Genomic DNA, 13073 nt, shown 5'->3' with positions numbered 1-13073 from the left:
CATAAATTAAACTTAACCCAGCAGTGTGTTCATTAGAACCTATCATGTTTTTCCTCTATATATATATATTTCTTATGGCTTTATTTTTATAATGTGCAATGAATTATTTGTATATTTCATCTCTGCTGCCAGGTGTTCAACCTCTGCACTGCCTTTTAGCATCTAACTAGCATTGATAATGAGTCTCTGGAGACCAGAGTGAATGACATAAAAGTTAGTGTTGCTTGATAAACACTGAATAGCAGCCATCTGCTGGCTCACTGTGAATGCATTTTGGAGGCTGGAAATTGTAAGGAGCTTCAAAAATGCAAATGAACAGAGGCTCACAAACAAACTTAATCAACAACTAATAACGCAGCTGTTTGAAAGAATGAGTATGCAAGCCAGAAATAGGTTTTTGCCTCTTTAATTGGAGCAAATTAATGATTTAGCTGAGCATTAGCTGACTCAAAGCACTCATTGTGACTAATCTTTATCAAGCTATGCACTGATGGATGTGGAAATGGAAGTATATGAAAGAATGGATGGCAAATGCATACTGTAGATGCACATTTCGAAGTTGGATGTATATCCATGTTCAGTCTTGGCATGTTTTATACTTTGTAATTCCATTTGATTTATAGCCGAGGCAATGCACTGTTCTCCAGCTACTATATTAGAATCTCAGAGTTAATTGAAATAACTGTAAATCATTTTTTGCTTGCAGAGCTACAACGGTGTCCGTCTCCCTGCAGCTACAGAAAACATAGGTTCTCTTTATGGTTATTTATGTTGCAGAGAGCGTTGAAGCTAAACAATGGAAGTCTGGTATTCAAGTCAGTCTAAAAAATCATTTGACAATACGCCCTAATTTTGAAGTCCAGAATATCCACGAGAGAATAAAAAAAGCAAAGAAGCAAACAAATAACAAATAGTTGTTGATCTAAACATCTGAAAGAGATTTATGTATGTGATTGTTTTCAAATGATATCATTTGTTCAGAAATTAATACATTTAATACACTAACTGGTTACTTTTCAGGTACACCTTGATTGTACCATGTCGAACCCCCCCCCCCCCTTTGCTCCCAGAACTTTCTTAATTTATCATCACATAGACAGAAGATCTGTCCATATTGACATAATAGCATCAAGCAGTTGCTAAACATTTGACAGCAACACATCTGCGACATAAACACCACCATGCCGCCGCATCCCAAAGATGCTCTGTTGGACTGAAATCTGTTGAGTCTGGAGGGTATTTCAGGGGGGTGAACACACTGTCTTTCTCAAGTTGATTTCAGCTTTCAGCAACAACACTCAGGCAGGCCAAGGTATATAAATGATGCTGAGTTGACACTAAGAGGACAAAATTGTGCCTCCCACACCATTATACCACCACCAGCAGGTGAACCACTGATACATGGTTGGATGGATCAATGTTGTTTACATGAATTTCTGATCCTGCCACTTGAACATTGCAGTTTCCTGTTCTTAGCTGACAGGAATGGCACCTGGTATGGTCTTCTGCTGCTATAGCTCATTTGCTTCAAGGTTTGATGTGCTGTGTGCTTGGAGACGTTCTTCTGAATTCCTTGGTTGTAATAAGTAGTTATTTGAGTTACTTTTGCCTTCTTATCAACTTGAAGCAGTCTGGGCCGTCTCTTCAGACCTCTGGCCTTAGCTTAGCACTTTTGCACAGAGAACTACTGCTCATTGGATGTTTACTCTTTTTCAGATCATTCTTTAGAAACCCCAGAGATGGTTGTGCAGGAAAGCTACAGAAGATAGCAGTTTCTGAAATACTCAGACCAGCCCTCTGGGCATCAGCAACAATGCCACAAAGTTATTTAAATCACCTTTCTTTCTCCATTATGATGTTTAGTTTGAAATTGAGCAGACCATTTTGACAATGTCTAAATACCTAACTCCACTGAGCTCCTGCCATTTGATTTGCTGATTAGATATTTGCATTAATAGGCAGTTGAACAAGTGTTCAGTGAGTTGATATTGCTTTGAGTAGGTTTTAAAACCCCTGTGGACTGAGTATGCATAAATGCTAGAATGTAAAAAACAGACAAAATAAAGCAAAATAAGTTAATAAAAAGTTGTGATACAATTTTGATTGTAATTTGACATTAATTATGATATTCATTACTGAGTCATAGTAATGACTCACATGTTGTATCACCAAGTCTCTCTCTACTGATCGCCATTTTCCCCTTTATGCAACAATGAATATGTGAGCAATTTCATTCACCTTCAACATCCGACGCTCAATTTCCAACCGCTTTGGAGTTGGTTTCAGTGAGTGAAACTTCAGAGGCACAAATCCAGTGTTTGATCATATGCAGAGAGGAAGCAATACTTTGGTGATAATGGGATTGGATCATGGGATTCGACACATTCCCACAGAATAGAGTTCATTCAAGGAGTGGGAGGTGAAATATCTGCACATTCATTGCTTTACCTGTGATGCTGAAATGGATTAGGTGTTGTGAAGTCATGTTTTAAAGGAGCAAACCTCTATTTTGATGAGATTCAGACATTTCGCACAGTTATCAGTTACTCATGAGCAAGCCGGAGGCTGTAATTGCTTTCCAAATTGCCTCTTTGAGCAGTGACTGACCCAATTAGTTTTGGGATTGTGTTTGTTACAGTATCACTATGTGTTGCAGCTCATCTCTTTGAATATTTCAAACTCACATCGACAGCCAGTTACATCTGTATTTGTAACGTGTCGGCCAGAATGATTAGTTAATTATGTTTGTGCTCTTTGAAAATGACACTGCCAAGTGTCTTTTGGCCGATTCCCTGTCCCTCATGCTATACTTCTGTCTTACATTCATGCATACACTCACACATCCCCCCAATATTTTAACCTGGAAGTAAAGTCAATACCCAAAATGAAGCTTTATTCATATCTCAACATTTGGGCTGTGGCTCTTTCTAAGATGTCGACAATCCATTACAGGAAAATTTGTCAGAATGGAAAAACAAATGAAACGGAAGGAAGAGCTTATCACAAGGAGATGGATGCTGGTGGATCCTGGACAGTAAAACAACAAAAGCAGTTTTGTCTTTTTAGGAGTATGAAAAAATATGTAATTGGTACAGTGGGGCAAAAAAGTATTTAGTCAGCCACCGATTGTGCAAGTTCCCCCACCTAAAATGATGACAGAGGTCAGTAATTTGCACCAGACGTACACTTCAACTGTGAGAGACAGAATGTGAAAAAAAAAATCCATGAATCCACATGGTAGGATTTGTAAAGAATTTATTCGTAAATCAGGGTGGAAAATAAGTATTTGGTCAATAACAAAAATACAACTCAATACTTTGTAACATAACCTTTGTTGGCAATAACAGAGGTCAAACGTTTACTATAGGTCTTTACCAGGTTTGCACACACAGTAGCTGGTATTTTGGCCCATTCCTCCATGCAGATCTTCTTGAGAGCAGTGATGTTTTGGGGCTGTCGCCGAGCAACACGGACTTTCAACTCCCGCCACAGATTTTCTATGGGGTTGAGGTCTGGAGACTGGCTAGGCCACTCCAGGACTTTCAAATGCTTCTTACGGAGCCACTCCTTTGTTGCCCGGGCGGTGTGTTTTGGATCATTGTCATGTTGGAAGACCCAGCCTCGTTTCATCTTCAAAGTACTCACTGATGGAAGGAGGTTTTGGCTCAAAATCTCACGATACATGGCCCCATTCATTCTGTCCTTAACACGGATCAGTTGTCCTGTCCCCTTGGCAGAAAAACAGCCCCATAGCATGATGTTTCCACCCCCATGCTTCACAGTAGGTATGGTGTTCTTGGGATGCAACTCAGTATTCTTCTTCCTCCAAACACAACGATTTGAGTTGATACCAAAAAGTTCTACTTTGGTTTCATCTGACCACATGACATTCTCCCAACCCTCTGCTGTATCATCCATGTGCTCTCTGGCAAACTTCAGACGGGCCTGGACATGCACTGGCTTCAGCAGCGGAACACGTCTGGCACTGCGGGATTTGATTCCCTGCCGTTGTAGTGTGTTACTGATGGTGACCTTTGTTACTTTGGTCCCAGCTCTCTGCAGGTCATTCACCAGGTCCCCCCGTGTGGTTCTGGGATCTTTGCTCACCGTTCTCATGATCATTTTGACCCCACGGGATGAGATCTTGCGTGGAGCCCCAGATCGAGGGAGATTATCAGTGGTCTTGTATGTCTTCCATTTTCTGATGATTGCTCCCACAGTTGATTTTTTCACACCAAGCTGCTTGCCTATTGTAGATTCACTCTTCCCAGTCTGGTGCAGGTCTACAATACTTTTCCTGGTGTCCTTCGAAAGCTCTTTGGTCTTGGCCATGGCGGAGTTTGGAGTCTGACTGTTTGAGGCTGTGGACAGGTGTCTTTTATACAGATGATGAGTTCAAACAGGTGCCATTCATACAGGTAACGAGTGGGGGACAGAAAAGCTTCTTACAGAAGACGTTACAGGTCTGTGAGAGCCAGAGATTTTCCTTGTTTGAGGTGACCAAATACTTATTTTCCACCCTAATTTACGAATAAATTCTTTACAAATCCTACCATGTGAATTCATGGATTTTTTTTTCACATTCTGTCTCTCACAGTTGAAGTGTACCTCTGGTACAAATTACTGACCTCTGTCATCATTTTAAGTGGGGGAACTTGCACAATCAGTGGCTGACTAAATACTTTTTTGCCCCACTGTATATATTTGACTGTAAGATGATAAAACAGCCAGTTGTAGTGACGTCGTATTTAGCACACACACAAGGCTAAATCAATCCTCTTGTCGGTGTCTTTATATCAACACAGATAATCCCGTTTTATCTAATGAGAAACTGTTCCTTTACAACATAGCATAGTGAAGTTGCCGTATGTATAATTTCACAGTAGATTAATGCCATTTTTCTGGCTTTTAACTTTTACTACTTAAGATTTAGTTCTCTCAGCATGACCAACATAAAGACTACAAATTACCAGCTACAGAACAGTTGTGGTCTGGAGCCCCCATATTTTTTTTTCTCGCCTTGTTTAACAATTCAGTGTGACCCAGATCTTTCTTACCATTGTGATATGCTGCATTGAAATGTATCCTGTAGACTGATTAGTAGATTCTTTGAAAAACACTTTGAAAATGCTGACAGAGGTGATGTTAAATCATTAGTTTGCAGTTCTGTGAAAAAGTACTCCCCCCCTTCACAGTTTCTTTGTTCTGAATTTTTGTCACACATGCATGTTTCAGATTGTCAAATAAATTTTGATATTAGACAATTAAAGATGTCTTAATTCATTATGGAAAAAAAGTTAACCAAATTTACCTGGTCCTTTGTAAAAAGTAATTGACCCTCTAAACCTAATAACTGGTTGTATCATCCCGTGCAACAAGAACGGTAGTGGAGCATTTGTGATAACTGGCAATGGGTCTTTCACATCACTGTAGGGGAATTTCTGCCCACTCTTCTCTGCAGAATTGTTTTAATTCAGTCACTGTGGGGGACTTTGAGCATGAATGGACAGTTTGAGGTCACATCCTAGCATCTCAATCAGATTTAGGTCTGGACTTTGACTAGGCCACTGTAAAACCTAGTTTTCTGGCCATCTGGTGGACTTGCTCGTCTGTTTCAGTTCATCGTCCTGATACATAATCCAAGTGCACTTGAGCTTCAGGACATGAACTGATCCTTGTGGATTATGACAAGTTGTCCAGGTTCTGAAGCAGCAAAGCAGCCCCAGTCCCAAGCACTACCACCATCATATCTGACTGCTGTTATGATGTTTATTTTTATCCTGTGTTTTATGAAAAGTGTAACAGGACTCAAACATTCCACAAAGTTCAGCTTTAGTCACATAAACTTTGGAAAGGTTTACCAACGTTCTAAGTTTTCTCCATTTGTGGATAATGGATGTGTTTGGGTAGCTTTTATTTACTCCCAGTATTTACACAGGTTATCATTTTTTAATATTAAACATTTTTTGATAATCCGAAACATGTACATGTAAGTGGGACAAATATGCAAAAAAAAAAAAAAAAAAAGACAGTGTGTGTCTTATATTTCACGCTTTTGTTCTGCTTTATTTATGTTTCATATTTGTTGGCAAACTTCCATTTCAGTGGAAATGTTGGACCACACTGAGAGCAGTACAACAAAACATGGCAATCTTGCTCTATAATATCATAGAGTAATCTAAGCTGAATCAGCCATTTCTGTTGAAAGGCATTTTTCAAGAGAAAATGCCTTACCAATACCATCCCTGAAACCTGTAGTGGCACACGTTGATCTTTTTTTTTTCTGAAAAATGAATCAGTAGTTTGCTTCATTGTTGCCAAAGGGCGAACCAAGAGAAAGTACATACAGACCGGACACAGGAAGATGACATCCTGTCATCCTCTATTTCACTCAGAAAAAAAAAAATACAAATACACACACATACACACTCTCAACACACATACACAGGCCCCAAAATGATTCTTAATTCCCCCTGGCTTTTCACACAATATTCAATAATGATTAAAAAAAAAAAAAAAAAAAAACGAAACCAACAAACAAACAGTTTTATTATTTCTATAACCCCTGGTCATAAAATTTATAGCACTTCACATTGTTGCAGATTCTAAGGTTGCAGTTGAGCGCCACTGGCTCTACATTTAGTTAAACACAACAAATCATTTCATTCAGTTTATGCTGGTGATGGTGAATTAAAAAAAAACTGAAAAGCAATAGGATATTCAAAATTAATTTGCATTCATAAACAGTTCCTCAGTGTTGAGGCCTTAATGTGGCAACAAGTAGGCCTGCAGTGTGAGAGCAAAGTGCTCTAATAGGGTGATATGGTACTACAAGGTCATTAAGATAAGATGGGGCCTGATTATTTAAGACCTTGTATGTGAGGAGCAGGATTTTGAATTCAATTCTGGATTTAACAGGAAGCCAATGAAGGGAAGCCAAAACAGGAGAAATCTGCTCTCTCTTTCTAGTCCCTGTCAGGACTCTTGTTGCAGCATTTTGGATTAGCTGAAGGCTTTCCAGCGAGTTTTTTGGACATCCTGATAATAATGAATTGCAGTAGTCCAGCCTGGAAGTAATAAATGCATGAACTAGTTTTTCAGCGTCACTAAGAGACAGGATATTTCTAACTTTAGAGATGTTGCGCAAATGGAAGAAAGCAGTCCTACATATTTCTTTAATATCTGCATTGAAGGCATGTCCTGGTCAAAAATGACTCCAAGGTTCCTCACAGCGTTACTGGAGGCCAAGGTAATGCCATCCAGAGTAAGAATCTGGTTAGATACCATATTTCTAAGATTTTCAGGGCCGAGTACAATAACCTCAGTTTTATCTGAATTAAGAAGCAGAAAGTTAGCGGCCGTCCAGGTCTTTATGTCTTTAAGACATTCCTGCAGTTTAACTAATTGGTGTGTGTTATCTGGCTTCATAGATAGATAGAGCTGCATGTCATCTGCATAGCAGTGAAAATGTATGCTATGTCTTCTAATGATGTTGCCTAGGGGAAACATGTATAGTGTAAACAGAACTGGTCCTAGCACTATAGCACTATAATTCAGGTGTCTGTATTATCACTAGAACCCCTTCTACTTGCCACATCACTCCTGTTCTGCAACAGTGTCACTGGCATGAAAATTAAAATCCACATCAACTTTAAAATTCTCCTACTGACATCAAGGCCATCCATAACCCATACGTATCGTAACCAGAGATGGGCAGTAACGCGTTACTTGTAACGCGTTACTGTAATCTGATTACTTTTTTCAAGTAACGAGTAAAGTAAGGGATTACTATTGCAAAATCGGTAATTAGATTACCGTTACTTTCCCGTAGGAATGCTGCGTTACTGCGTTACTAAAACCGTGATTTTTTTTGCGAGAATGTCTCATGACAGTGACGTAAGCAAGTGCGACGTTGGTGACAGCAGCTGTGTGCAGATCAACAATGGATAATATATCGAGTGCGGGAGAGAGTATGAGCGTGCAGCGTTTAAAGTGTGGAAGTACTGACCTTACTTTGAGTTTGATTCCATAAAAAGTGACAAAAACATTAGCGTCCATTGTGCGTGGGAAGAAAACTTCTTTTTACAGCGAAAAAAACCCCTAAACTTCCGAGCAAGCACCGAGTAGCTACGATGTGATGGGAAACTCACAGAGACACTCGCGCGGATTCTTCAACTGACCGCAGCACACCTGCACCAGGGTAACCCTCCGCCTACCCTGCTCCTGCTTTACAGGTGAAAATAGAGCAAAAGGACCGCTGAGTCTTTGACTTTATTTATTTTCTGCTGTGTTTTACTTGCATCTGTTTGAAAGAGTGAGTGAAAACACAAAAAATATTTTATTTTATGTGCTGGAATGTGTAGAAAATTGGTTTAAATGTTAAACTAATTTATTCAAGTCAGAGAATGTTGCATATAATTAAATGTTTTGCTTGATGCATAAAGTTAAAAGATTAAAACTGATAAAACAAGTTAAAAAAAGAGACTTTTCCATTTGATTACATTTTGTATGATGGATTATGTAGAAAAAGTAGAATTGGGCTGAAAGATCTATCACTTTATCACCTCTTCAGGTTGTAAATCGTGTTTTTAAAAAGTAACTAAGTAACTAAGTAACTAAGTAATTAATTACTTTTGAAAATAAGTAATCAGTAAAGTAACGGGATTACTGTTTTGGGGGAGTAATTAGTTACTGATTACTTTTTTCAAGTAACTTGACCAACACTGATCGTAACCCATATCTATCTGACATTCTCCATGCTACCACTTCCTCTCCTGCACGCTTAGATCCTCCTCCTCCCTCAACCTGACAGTTCCCTCTGCTTCCCTCACAACCATGGGGCTCAGAGCTTTCAGTTCCTCTGCTCACTATCTCTGGAACTTTTGATTCACTACCACTTTTCAAAACCCGGCTCAAAACCCATCTATTTAAAACTTCTTTTTCCCTGTAATCACATTTGCACTGCCTAATTTTGACTTTTCTTGTTTTTTGTTCATTTATTGTACACTGTCCTTGGGTGTTTTGAAGGCACCTACAAATAAAATGTGTTATTGTTATTAATGATAACAAAGTGGAAGATGTGGACTAACATCAAACAGATTTTGGTGTTTTCAGGAGATCTGCTAAGAAAAAAAAAAGTCACATTGAAATGTAATTGTACTATACAAATGCATTACCCTAGCATGCATAAACAAATAACAAACAATTAAATACATCTGACAGCAACAAGCGTTCAGCAATCAGAAGGTTTTAAAAATGCCAAAATGTATTACTAGGGCACAATCAAGCCACCTCAGGTAGAATTTGCAAAAAAATTATCTGGTTCAGTTCATTTCCTGAAGCTCATCTGCATAGGTATTATGACTTCTGTATTCGGGTGCATAGTGCTAAATTGTCAGTTCTTGTAAGTGTAATATACACACATGAGCTCACACAGGCGCTTGCTGTAACACTCGAATGAACCCATGCTTATTGCTACATCAACAGAAAACAAGTGCTTGACTGACAGCATGTGTACAAAGCTGTAGTGCAGAAACATGAGTTCTACACGAACAACATGACTCCAGCACGAGATATTTTCCGAGTAGTTCCATTTCCTTGAACTGATAAGTGGCATTTCTGAAGTTAATATTTCATGTCATTACCCACATAAAGCTATTTTCAGACCTTGGTGTTTCAAGAAAGATGAGAGATCAGACCATTAGGAAGACATTTGGAATAGCTGATCCCTGCTGAACCAGTATGAGGCTGACCCAAACAAGTATGCTCAACTGTAGGCAGGTAATCTAGGCAAGACTTTATCTGCTTTGCTGCTTCCTGGCAGCATCTGGATATCTACGCCTCTTTTTCCACATTATTTTTTTCCCCCTTCTTTCTTTGTTTTGCTAAACGTTACATTTAGCTATGTCAGATGTGCTCTCAAAAGTCATGTATCAATTTTGCTGGCTCTTTATTCCCTTTTATTTATCCCACAACTGAGGCGCAATTTCTAAGATTAAAATAATGCATAGATAAAAGAATCACTTTGTCTTGACGTTATTTAGGTGATTTATAAGTACCATTTTGGTTCCACGGATTTAAAGACTGTTGAGAAAGTACACGCATGACATTGAAAGCCTTTTAACTTCAATTATTTCCTTGCATCTGAATTAATCCTGAATAAAAATATAAGTGATGGGAGAACTTTTCAAGATTTATAATTTGCAGCTCACTGACCACAGCATGACCAATCGTCAAAGCAACTTTGGTGTGGCAATATAGTGATTAACCCTTTAAAGCCTGCACCAGGGGCGATTCTAGGATCAGAGCTTAGGGGGTGCTGAGCACCAGGAGAGCTGCCCAGCCAGGCAAGATGAACTTTACTTGTCACAGAGACCTCATCTCTGTCAGTCCCTGCATCCCTAAATGTCACCAGTTGTCCTTTTTTTTTTTTTTTTTTTTTTTTGCCTGTCCCATTTGGTTCTTTAGCCATCAGAATTGTTGTCTGAAGACCAACAAGGATACCCAATGGATTTACTTTGCCAAATGGATCATCGTGGCATTGCCGTATTGGTCCATTTGGTCGATCTTTGTTTTTATTATTTATTATATTTTATTTTCAGATGTTACAGACGGGACAGACATGAGTGAGGGATAGGAAAGGGAGAAAGAAAGAGGAAGGAAAGGAAAAACAGAAGGGGAGAGGGACAGTGAGAAAGGGGGGAGAAAAAAAATAAAAATCTCCTGGATCACCTGTTGAGAGAAGAATAGAAAACAAGCAAAAAAGACAAAAAAACAAAACAAAGCAACATACTAAACACAACACCATCGCATTAATCTAGCTAAGTGTAAACAGCAGTAAATACTAAATATTCAATGTTGTTGTGCAGCACGCAGGACAGATGTGCTTCGGAGTAGCAGCCAAGAAAGGTGTAATTTGGGTCTACGAGCAGTGAACACCCGTGTACATACCTGTGTGGATCAGCGCGCTTGTATTCCAAAGGTTTCTCCATGTAACGATCTGCTAGGGAGTGTGGGGGGGCCACAGCCCCGTCCTCCGGGGTGTGAAGCGGGTATGGAGGAGATCAAAACTCCAGACATCCAGAGGCCCCCAGAACACAAGAGACCATGGAAGACCAACAGAGGGGCAGCCGCGCCACTGTTCCAGTAAGAGCTGAGGAGAGTCCCAGATGAGGGTTCACTCAGCAGCCGCGGAGCAGAAGCCAGGGGGAGTTGCAGTGACGCGCCCATGAGCTCCGCCGGCCCCCAGCTGTGCCTGAGTGACCGAGCCCCAGGCCGAGAGGCCGGGGGCACCCCACCTCCGAAGGGGCCCAAGAGAGCCCCAGGCTCCAGGTCCCGATAAGCGGCCGCCAAGGAGTGAGCCGGTGTGTACCTGGACGCCCACCCCCAGACACAAAGAACCACCAACGCACCGACACCTGAGGGAGTCCGCCACCGGCAGGGGAAGTGGTGGTGGGCGGAGATAGGCCTCCAAACCTTGGAGGGCCTGAGGTGTCCCCAGAGAGGTGGCGTCTGATACCCAACCTGACATATAGACACAGACATACAGGCACACACAGACACAAACATCCATTCCCCCCCCCCATGCTCTCATATGCACTTACTCCACACTCAACCAACGTGGAGACAGACATAAAGAGACGCTGTACACACGATCACACTCCCCAAGCGTACTCTACAAACCGGGTCTAGGTACCCTTGCCCCTGGAGGGGGGAACTGCACCCAGACCCAGGTGGTGGTCTCCAGTTGTCCTGAGTTCTCTCTGACTGTCTCCTTGGTGCATTTAAACCCCTGTTCCTCCCTGTCTCCGTTATCAGTCATCATAATTTTACCATCTCTGTGCAAGTCTGCAAATTTCTTTATTAAATCATAAGATTCTTAAATCCATCAAGTATCTCTGTGCCTGGGTCCTTGTCACAAAACATGAGATCACTGTTTTGTACATTTTAACACAATTTATTAAGCATATGCTTCAGCCAATACCTTTTGATTAGCCTTGTCTTGTGGTTTCTTGCTTTGTGGTAATCTTTATTCTGTTTTCACTGAGATATTTGAATGCTAATCAATAAATCAATATTCAATTCTAAAAAAAAAAATTCTAATCCCCACATTTGTGAAAGAAAAGCAAAACACTTTTTTGAAAAATTTGTAACAAAACCACCAAATCTGATAAAGGTTATTTAAATGCTGCAAAAGAAGAATGGAGTGGAATAAAAAAATACATATCCTAACCTTAACTACTGAGGGAGAATAATGAATGATGCTCATAGTGAGTAAGAACGGAGATTCACTTTTAAAGTGTATGTATAATATAATACAGATACATAAAAATACACTCCAAAAATAGAAGAGTCCTTTAAATGTACAAATGTACAAAATATTAATTAAAAAATTATAAAAATGGAGGCAACTGTGCCTATGGTACAATGTATGAAAAGATCTTTACTGCAGATACTTCTAAAATGGCGTTGCAGATTTTTTCTTTTATTTTAATCTATGTCGCCTCACCTTGAGGTTGGCAAATCTATCACTGTTTGGTGGTCAACTCTCTCAAGCAGTTTACAGTTTCTGTTGTGCCTGTCACTGTTCCCTGTCTGTTTTCTTACCTGGTTCTTCTTGAACTTGTACTTTCTCCTCACGTTCCCCTCTTTCCTCTCTCCCTCTGTGGACTGACAATCATACACAAATAGATTGTATTTTTTTTTAAATAGAGTTTATTGAACCAGCTGGCAAATTTGCTTAATTTATTTGTTTGTTGCCGTTGAAGGAAAGGACATAAGAAAATCTACTAAATCGTGAAAAATAAAACACTTCCGAGAAAACTAAGCAAAGACACAGAGCTTTGATGTCAGTGCGGCTTCCGCTGTACGCTGTGTGTACTCTGTACTCGCAGCATGTCAGCCTCGTCACAGCACAGGTGGCAGATTCAACGTCAGCATGCACACAGAACACAGACAGGGAGCAGTCACTGTCGGCCCCGTAATGTGTCAAAACAACAACCACCTTCAAAACAAGCCAGTCATACTTACGGATAACTTTGGAAAGAATAAACAGCCATGATTGTTACTTCCTG

General features: G+C 40.1%; 1 long non-coding RNA gene across 3 annotated transcripts in view; it reads left to right on the top strand.

The window, feature by feature from the left end:
• Nucleotides 1-13073, top strand: part of LOC309714285 — a 38505-nt gene that overhangs the window by 15229 nt on the left and 10203 nt on the right. Inside the window, exon 4 of one of the 3 annotated variants that reach the window (XR_014278894.1) lies at nt 1717-1761. The exons of the other annotated variants lie outside the window; for them this stretch is intronic. This is a non-coding gene — a long non-coding RNA (uncharacterized lncRNA). Of the gene's footprint in view, nt 1-1716; nt 1762-13073 lie in introns of those variants that run through there. 3 annotated transcript variants of the gene reach the window in all.

Source organism: Aulonocara stuartgranti (genome assembly GCF_965226115.1).
Source record: "Aulonocara stuartgranti genome assembly, chromosome: 9".
Lineage (NCBI taxonomy): Eukaryota > Metazoa > Chordata > Actinopteri > Cichliformes > Cichlidae > Aulonocara > Aulonocara stuartgranti.
This window is presented reverse-complemented; position numbering and strand designations above follow the sequence as displayed.